Genomic DNA, 10,799 nt, shown 5'->3' with positions numbered 1-10,799 from the left:
CAAAAATGCTTGTTGAAAAAATTCTTTATTACACATAGTACATTTATGATTTTTCTTGCCAGTGTGTATTTTCATATGACTGGTCAAAGTACTTAGTTGGAAAAATGTTTTATCACACACGTTACATTTATGACTCTTCTTGTCAGCGTGTACTTTTTTCATATGCCTGCTCAAAGATCCGTGTTGAAAAAATGCTTTATTACACAGTGTACATTCATGATTTTTATCACCAGTGTGTATGTTCATATGCTGGTTCAGATTACTTCGTACAGAAAATGCTTTATCACACACTTTACATTTATGATTCTTCTCGCCAGTGTGTATTGTCATATGCTGGTTCAAATGACTTCGTTGAGAAAATGCTTTATCACACACTTTACATATATGATTCTTCTCGCCAGTGTGTATTGTCATATGCTGGTTCAAATTACTTTGATGAGAAAATGCTTTATCACACACTTTACATTCATGATTGTTCTCGCCCGTGTGTATTGTCATATGCTTGTTCAAATCACTTCGTTGAGAACATGCTTTATCACAAACTTTACATTCATGACTCTTCTCAACAGTGTGTATTGTCATATGCTGGTTCAAATGACTTCATTGAGAAAATGCTTTATCACACACTTTACATTTATGATTCTTCTCACCAGTGTGTATTGTCATATGCTGGTTCAAATCACTTCGTTGAGAAAATGCTTTATCACACACTTCACATTTATGATTCTTCTCACCAGTGTCTATTGTCATATGCTTGTTCAAATTACTCTGTTGAGAAAATCCTTTATCACACATGTTACATTTAAGATTCTTTTTGCCAGTGTGTATTTCCATATTCATGTTCAAATTATTTTGTAGAGAAACTGCTTTATCACACATAATAAATTGTTATTCTTCTCACCAGTGTGTGTTTGCATATGTGTGTTCAGAGAATTTCGTTGATTATATGTGTTCACATTTCTGTGTCATTTTTGTAATTTACATCAGCTGAGCATCTTATTTCTTTCAACATGTACTCATTATAGTTTCCCACTAATTGTGTCTTTACTTTCCAGCTTGTCTGCCTGTATTTCCTTGATAGAAAAAAGACCCTGAATTAAAGCAATAATTTACAACATATTTTCCTCCTACAAGGCACATATATAAAAGGGATATTCATGCAAATTAATGACAAAGAAGAACCGGTTTAACAGGGTGATGCTCCCCGAGAAGTTTTTTGACACAGGAAAGTATAAAAAAAATGAACAAAGGACAAAAACTCCAAAATTTGGAAAGGCAGAGTTATGTCTTTCAGCACTGCACTTCTATTCATTGAGATCTATCTATCTATAAAGTTTCATGATGATATCTTATAACTTCAGAGTTATTTCCCGGGTAAAAGGGCAATAACTGTAAATTAGACAAGGCTGTGTTAAAGTTCTTTAGCATTGCAGTTCTATCGAATAAGATCTTTCTACCTACAAAGTTTCATGTTGATATTTCTAATAGTTTTAGAGTTATGTCACGGACAATAGTAAAAATAAACAAAGGTCAATAACTTCAAAATTAGGCAAAGCAGAGTAAAGATTCTTTCCCACTGCACTTCTTACCAATGACACCTATCTACCTACAAAGTTTCATGTCAATATCTCTTATAATTTTAGAGTAATGTCCCGGACAAAGTTCAAAGTGTCAAAATGATCAAAGATCAATAACTCCAAAATTAAGCAAGAAAGAGTAACAGTTCTTGTGCACTGCAAACCTACACAATAAGATCTATGTATCTGCAAAGTTTCATGTTGATACCTCATGTAGTTTCAGAGTTATGTCCCGGACAATGTTCAAAGTGTAAAACTAAACAAAGGGCAATAATTCAAAAATGAGGAAAGGCAGAGTTATGGTTCTTGTGCACTGCACACTTACTTCATGAGATCTATCTACCTACAAAGTTTCATGTTGATACCTCTTGTTGTTTCAAACTTATGTCTTGAACAAACTAGAAATGTGTCCATAGGACACGGGTGCCCACACACTCCATCGATTTGTCAATGTTATGTCTCTAGGTCAAATTTCTTTTTTGGCTAAATGTACCCAAGTTGAAAACTAAAAATCTTTTTTTAAGTACAGGGCAAATACTACAAATACTGAATAAAGCCACAACAAAATCCAAAGGTGCAGAAGTACACATGCTGACCACTATTCTTGTAGATTTTTAGGCCTACAGGTCATAAATTTTTTGAGTTTCGTGCAATACAAGTTAAATATTGTAAATTTTTACTAAGTCAAGGGCGATAACTCTAAAAATACTAAAAATATCCACACGAAAATACCCAGGTGCACAACTTCAAATGCTGATCAACATTCCTGTAAGGTTTCATGACTTTAAAGGTCAAATATTTTTTGAGTTATGTGCGACACAAGATAAATTGTAAATGTTTACTCATTCATGGGCAATAACTCTAAAAATACTTAATAGATTCACATGAAAATACCCAGGTGGACAACTTCACATGCTGAGCAACATTCCTGTAAGGTTTCATGACTCTAGGTAAAATATTTCTTGAGTTATGTGCGACACAAGTTAAAAATTGGAAATTTTTACTAAGCCAAGGGCAATAACTCTAAAAATACTAAATATATCCACATGAAAACACCCAGGTGCACAACTTAACATGCTGAACAACATTCCTGTAAGGTTTCATGACTCTAGGTCAATTACTTTTTGGGCTACATGTGACACAAAAAGGAACAGACGGACGGAAGGACTGACGGATGGATGGACGGACAAGGGTAAATCTAAATCCCCCCCCCCAAAGGAATAAACAGCCATTTCTATTGTTATTTTCTTTTATTCAATAGAGGGCCATGGCCCCTTATCTTATTGTTACAAAATGAATTCTATTGTTCTCTTTTGTTCTGTTTACAGTTAGATGGCCCCCTATCCCTATTCGATAGTGAAGACAGACGGACAGAAAAAGAGCGACTATATGCTTCCCCAAAATTTTTCGGGAAGCATAAAAATATCTAAATAATCTTATGATTACAAGAGCAATCAGTAATCACATGTGTCGCCTCATGATGGCCAATTTCATGTTGGGACAAAGTTTTTTGACAGACAGACAGACGGACAATGCACAACTAGACTTGGTAATGATAATTCCTGTAAAGTTTGGATAAAATTGCACCAGTAGTTTATGAGGAGTAGTCCGGACAAGCTTTTGCATATCTGGCAACACACAGAAAAAACACCTTTTTATCAAAGGGCCATAACTCGGCCAAAAATCATTCAACCGGAAAACCCGTGCATTATGCGTAAGGACTTGAGCTACAGATCAATCCTGTAAAGTTTCATTGAAATTGCTTCAGTGGTATAAGAGAAGTAGTCTGGACAAACTTTAGAAATAAAAGTTATTTAAGGGCCATAACTCTGACAAAAATCATTGAACCGGAAAATGCTGACAATATGCACAACTAGACTTGGTACTGATCATTCCTGTAAAGTTTGGATGAAATTGCACCATTAGTTAATGAGGAGTAGTCCGGACAAGCTTTTGCGTATCTGGCAACACACAGAAAAAACACCTTTTTTATCAAAGGGCCATAACTCGGCCAAAAATCATTCAACCGGATAACCCTTGCAATATGCGCAAGGACTTGAGCTATAGATCAATCCTGTAAAGTTTCATTGAAATTGCATTAGTGGTATAAGAGAAGTAGTCCGGACAAACTTTAAAATTAAAAATTATTAAAGGGCCATAACTCTGCCAAAAATCATTGAACCGGAAAATGCTGACAATATGCACAACTAGACTTAGTACTGATCATTCCTGTAAAGTTTGGATGAAATTGCACCAGTAGTTTATGAGGAGTAGTCCGGACAAGGTTTGTGACGGACAGACATACGGACAGACGGACAGACAGACGACGGAGAAGTGATCCCTATATGTCGCCACTACTCCGTAGAGACGACACAATCCCTATATGTCGCCACTACTCCGTAGAGGCGACACAATCCCTATATGTCGCCACTACTCCGTAGAGGCGACACAAAAATCACGCTAAAGCTGGATCCCAGCATGAATTTCTGCAATAAATTCTATAAATTTTGGGTTTGAAGCGTAAATGTATCTATATATGTTGAACGAAATTCCAAAGCCGAAAGAATCACCAAGTAATTTTGAAACAAGTTATGTGACTTGAACAAACCATGGACGTTACAATAACAGCTGTTGATGATATTGTATGATTCAAACAAATCTAAGTCATTCATTTGACATGTTCTTTAGCGTTTCCAAAGTTCACTGTGACAATTATTGTGAAATCTTTACGCTCTAATCTCACCCTAGTGGTTAGAAAACCATTATAATTTACAATACTTTATAATGAGAAAACGTTTGTTCCTGTGACTTCCTAGACATTTACAGAATGATGGATAAAAAGTTCAAAATTAAAAAAAATGGAAATTTGCCTGTGTCTCCCTTTAATGAATCTTAAAAATTTTAGCTTTTGAAGACACTCTATATTTACAAACAGCTGTAACCTTTATTGAAATGTTTGACACATACCCATTGTGCTTTTGCAATAGCATAAAACATGAAATTGCACGGCCGTGTGTATAATTTGACGTGGCGTAATTCGCGGTATACAAACTTAGTGCGAAGTCACGCTAAATATTAGCATTACACTAAAGCTACCTCAATTAAAAATGATTCTGATTCTTTCCCCTCCTTCAGTTCATAACAAAAACGCAAAGTACTGAATCAATGTTAAGTAAATTCACTAAATTGTAATACTAAAAAAAAAAATTATATCATGTTTTGTGTTAAATTATATTGATAAAAAATAAGATATATTCAGGGCTACAGATAACATTTTGTATATACATGTATTGGGTAATTAGACTAATTAACCCTTGTTTTGTGATCTTTGTGAGTTTTTTCTATTTTCTTAGAGTTATTTCTGTATTTTTTACCCTACCCTCTCTAACCAATTTGGGTTATAAAGCACAAGTTTATGTATTTTACCCAAAATTTCTGACCTTCATTGTAGATTTTTGTAGGTTTTGTATGGTAATAAAAATGCTACTTACTACTATGCTTGATGGTTTATTGACCTAGGAGATTTCAAAGCTGCCTGATATAATTTAAACATGTTAAAGGTTAAAACAGTTTGAAACAGTATGATCTGTGATAAGTATAATTTACGTCATTACGCACCAGTTCAAATGTAGTTTGCATAAATAAGAATTTATTTACTTTTTCTTACCCTTAGTTATTATTTCTATTGCGTTTTTTGACATTTTAATTGGGTAATAACGCAAATACGCATGCTATCTGCAGCCATGATATTACTGTTTTATTATGTATGCAAGTGTTTATGTTATTTGAATTAATCTCTGTCCCTAAATAGAAGATAATAGCAAACTATTTTATAATTGAATAACTGACAAACGTGATAATATTGCAAAAAAAATTAATAGATAAATAAATTATAATAAAAATATAATGAAATAAAATAATAAGAGGAAGAAAAAAATAAATTTAACTGTCTTTTTTTACTGTATTTGGTATACGAATATGTGACAACTGAGGTACACGTTATACTATGTCCGGCGTGTGTGTGTTTGCGTTTGTTTACCCTGGCCACCGAAAAAAAGACCATATGGGCGAGCAAACTCTACTCTGTTAGGCCTTAATGAAGTTGCTTTAAATACCGAATATCTGGTAAAATGATAATGTTAATTAGGAAGCTCAAAAATTGCAAATGGCAGCCATATTGTTTCGTTGAAAAAATTAGCACAAAAATTAAAACTTTCAATTTAAGTATTCTGAGGTACATTTGTAAAAAAAAACTGGTAAGGCATTGGTGCTTTACCTATAAAGCTGTTACATTGCCTAAAAAGAAAAAGAAAATTAAAATAAAGACAAAAGCCTTACCTGAATCAATTTGCAGCACATGAAACTTGTATGTCAAAATAAAGTTCCTTCCAATGATGAATATGTGATATGATGAATGAAAACTTTTAAAGTGACATCTATTTTAGTGACAATGAATCTCCATTACCTGAAAAAAATATTTATTAAGTGAAAATTTATATTCCAATAAGGCCAGTAAACATAGCATTATCTATGTTTACATAGCATGTATACAAAAAGTAGTCCAAGGTTAAGAATGGTGTACTATTATAGACATGTTTTACTGTTAAAAGAAAACCTACTGCAATAATCCTTAAGGTAAACAGGATAATATACGTACTTGAAAATTTGTCATTATAATAAATTAAATAATGACTTTCTTGCACAATTAATTAAACATAAAAGCCATTAATTCAGAAAGTGGACATTATTATAGTATTCATTGCATTCAACAGCTGTTGTAATATCATTTTAATATTAAAATGATTGTAAGCAAATTATAATATTATGATAATATGCATAATGTTATTTAAATAATTTTTAAATACAATTCTTAAATATAAAAACATAGTTACAGTACATAGTATAAAATGAATTAGTAGAATAACAAAGTATACCATAAAAAAACTAGGAAAGTTAAGGTGCCTTTATTATTAAGGGTGTAACGGTTTACCGGTATACCGATATATTGCAATATGAAAAAATAAATTTCGTACCGCGGTACGATGTTTGGAAAACCGGTATTTTATAAAAATCATAATTTTCAATTAATTTCCTTCTAATTTTGTACAAATTTCACATAAAATCTTTAATTGGCGAATTTTGTTGGCGCCAACGTAAGATAAAAGTATCCGACAACTAGTACACTTAAAAATAATAAGCGGCCGCATAATTTACATAAGCGACCAGATGTGAAAGGTCACACGCGACTAGTTTTGTTTATCAAATTGTGTGACACTTTACTTTCAATTTATTCCTTACATTTTTATTAAGTTTCTACTAAAAATATATACATATAATAAAAGTATATGAATGTTACTCCATCAAAACATATATAGACAATACGTATTGCAATATATTGCAATACGCTTCAGCAAAATGACAATATATTGCAATACGGTTTTTGCTGTATTGTTACACCCCTATTTATTATATATAGTCTTGATCAAAGAATCTACTTCATATGACGCGTCTTCGCCTTCATATAGCACATCATATAATGAGTCAGGATTTCCGTATTTTCCAGAAGAAACAAAAAGCACAGTGCCTTTGTACCAATTCAGGGAGCTGTTGGATTCTGTCTACTGGTGGTTAATTCTCCTTCCAAGGAATTTTAATTTTCTCAAATGTGTTGATCTGCAAATTTGTATAAAAATCATTAACTATCAATTCTAAACATCATTGAAAATACTTATTTATACATGTTTTCAGTGCAATCTTAACATTACTAAGTACTGCTAGATACCAAATGCACTGTCCTTAAACAGCAGAATATTGATATAAAAATAGAAATATCATGTTATAGTGTTATGGACCTTATGTAGTTCATTTGGTGTAATTCTCCACAGCTAAATCCGTAACGTACCGTAAAACAGAGTTTAGCTAGGTTTTCGAAAAGGTCAATATCAAACAAATATATGATTTCCGACCTTGATTCTTAGTAAATGTACTTAGCTAGGAGTGTTGGAATATGTGCATTTAGCCTTTTGTATGTAAAGTATTCTCTATTTCATCTAGCGGCTGTAGAACGTTGTGGTAATAATTTCTATCTCTTTTATTGTTAAATTATAAAAGATTGTGATAAAGTTACAGTACAGAAAATTCACAAATCGAAAACCTAGCTAAACGCCGTTTTCCGGTACTTTCTGTACATAGCTCTGGGGAATTCACCTAATGGAGTGTAATAGCGAACTCGTTGTTTTCAGCCTTTTTTTTATAAAACAGTTAGATCGATCTATTTCTTTATAAGAAAATTATATTAAATATCATTGTATGAATAATTCAATAAAAAAATAAAGTGATACAAAAGTTTACGCAGAAAATGACGTTATTTATTATGGAAGATTCCACTACATCTGTTTTAATTTTATTGATTTTCATTATCAACAATTTATTTTTGAAAAATTTGCAATAAATATTAAAGGAATATTGATTATTTTTAAATACATCAATTTTTTCACCTTAAACAGTAAAATAATGGTAGAAAAATAGAAATATCATGTAACTTTGTTATGTACTTCATTTGGTGTAATTGATAATTCCCCAGAGCTAAATCCATAACTTACCGGAAAACGGTGTTTAGCTAGGTTTTCAAAAAGGTCAATAATTTTGGATTTAGCTCAATAAAGGATTGGAGCAGTACCTAGACGCTTGCAGAAATCATGGTCACAAAATAGACAAATATTGTTTTTTTCGCCGATTTTTACATTTTTCATTCATTATCATACCTAAATCGGTGTGAAAAGATGGATTAGACCTATCAAAAGTCATTCCGATGGGTAAAAAGGCAAGACTTTATCATTTTATCATTTAAGCCCCTTGTCCGTTATATACCGGAATACGGTATTTAGTGTGGTGCTCCAATCTTTTTTGGCTTGCAGCCATGGCTGCAAGCCATTTGTTTTGAATAACTTGTTCCAGTAAGGTGGTTTCCTGTTTCCAATTGTTAGTGCATGATTGAACGGGAAACCAGCTGCAATCGTGCCAATCGCAACTTTTCGGCCTTTTACGTCACTCTTCGGATTAATGATAATAGCTGATGTAGTTCCGTTTGCAATCATGACGATTCGGGCGATTCCGTCATACTGCGGAATCAGACGAAGCAATATCACGGAAATCTAAGCTATTTTAGTAACTTCGGTAATCCCAGTTTGTTTATATAAATAGGATTTCTATTTTTACTTGATTTATCGGTTTAAACCGTAATAAATTATAAACGAAATTGTTCCGTTTCATTGTTTTTCAAGACGCAAAAGTTAGTTTCTTTTATAATTGTTTTTTGTCTGTATTAGTTTTATACAATAGAGAATGGTGACTGTAGTACTTAGTAATCCGTCTTCAAAGGGTGGTCCTGCTTACCAAATCACGCAGGATCGAGTTATATTTAGATCTACTGAACGCAATTCAACTTCTTGGTGAGGTAATCTAAAAATAGCCCATCCATATACGTAATGATCTACAGATAGCGCATTGTCTATATGTGATCGTGTAACATAGTTGATACATGCTTATTAATTGGTACCACGTAACGAAGTATTTTAGTGCATTTACTTGTCTATAAAGCAAAGGAATGATTTCGCTGCGAAAAAGGGGTAATGAAATGTGCACACTTGTTTCCCTTCAGTATCATGTTAGTAATTTTACGATTGATCATTTTCTTTATTAGTTTTATACAATAGAGAATAGATTTCAAATCGTTTACACAAAAAATATTCGGTTTTCCAAAAAAAACAACCCCAACTAAATAAACCCTTTTATGATATACAAATACCGTAATTAAAAAAAAATGTGATAAAAATTGAAACAAAAACAAAAAATTAAAGGGTTGGGATGAAGGCACAACTGTGCAAGCCATTCCTTTTAAAAGGAAACTTTAATTTTAGACTCACTCAAATTTTTTTATCTTAACTTGAACTAGTACATAATTACACATAGCATTACAGTACTGTATTAATACATTGATCATATACATATAAAGTACTCTTTCACCACTAAATATATAAATTAAACCTTTTTACCTGAGATATTCTATTGAAACAAATTGTAACACGATGGTTTTTTGGCAGGGTTAATGACGATCATTTATCAAAGGGGAGTAACTATGTGTAATCAATACCCAGTAATAAATCAAAGCACAGAAGGCACTGAATTTGTTTGGGTCTCAGAATGTCAGAAAGGTGAAGGTTGTGAGATTATAAACCAATTTGTTTTTGTATAGTGCCACCAATGATTTCCAGCGTTTTAATTGTAGTAAATTGGCTATAAGACTAATTGCAACGCAGATATTCAATTCAATGTTTATTTGATTTAACCCTTTCCCCCATGAGCATATTGTGAAAAATGGCCGTTTTCACTGAAAAGCCTCCTGTTACAAGTTCAAACTGCTATGAAACTATGAAAAATGCTTCAATACTAATCAAACTTGGCACCAATGTTCACTGGACCATTGCCTTTGTAACGACATGCTCAGTCTTAAATTTCCTGTTACCATGGCAACGAGGGGACATCTCAAAATTGCCAAAAATCACTATTTTGCCTCGATTTTTTCCATCAAAATTTATTTCAAAGTGCTGTAACTGCTCAAGGGATTGAGATAGAGTCAAAGGCTTTTCAGCGTTGGTTAAACGTTACATTATGATCGACCTGGGGTCATTTTTAGCCTCTCACAGGTCCAAAATTTTCTTGGCAACCCCCTGATGTATCTTTTGGATGGGGGGCGGCGCCGAAAAAGTGCTCAATTTTTTTAGCAACATTTCTCAAACGAAAACTTATGTTAGGGGCCCAAATAGGACATTTTTTCACTATTTGAGCCCTAAAAAGGGGGGGGGGGTCGAAAGTGCGTTGTTTCGCGTATATATGTGGTAAAGGGTTAAACAATTTGAAAAAAAATGAGTTGATTTAACTGGGATTTGAACCCCAGACCTTTCGCTTCCTAAGCAAGCGCGCAAACCGATCGACTATGGTGAAGCTATGTGTTAACAGCCTGAAGAAAACCATATTATTCTTAATAAAGGTTAGTAACACTTATTATTTCGTCGCTATAACTGCTGTTTAACACAGATGTAAATAATCACGGACCTTACTATAAGCATGTATATTTATATAGGGTTAACGCACGTTTTTCCGTGTTATAACGTCTGCAGAGTCCCGAGGAACGGTTGGTGCCCGAGCCCGGTAGGGCGAGGG

At 33.1% G+C, this 10,799-nt stretch overlaps 1 long non-coding RNA gene across 1 annotated transcript; it reads right to left on the bottom strand.

The window, feature by feature from the left end:
* Positions 1-585: 585 nt before the first annotated feature.
* Positions 586-9,876, bottom strand: LOC132754942 (uncharacterized). The gene is made up of 4 exons (XR_009629149.1): positions 9,632-9,876; positions 7,073-7,250; positions 5,916-6,042; positions 586-1,073 (listed from the first exon to the last, which is right to left on the bottom strand). It is a non-coding gene; the product is annotated as an uncharacterized LOC132754942 (long non-coding RNA).
* Between the last annotated feature and the right edge of the window lie 923 nt (positions 9,877-10,799).

The sequence above is a fragment of the Ruditapes philippinarum genome, unplaced genomic scaffold (genome assembly GCF_026571515.1).
Source record: "Ruditapes philippinarum isolate M1 unplaced genomic scaffold, ASM2657151v2 ctg10650_1_1_1_1, whole genome shotgun sequence".
NCBI classification, from domain to species: Eukaryota; Metazoa; Mollusca; class Bivalvia; order Venerida; family Veneridae; genus Ruditapes; species Ruditapes philippinarum.
This window is presented reverse-complemented; position numbering and strand designations above follow the sequence as displayed.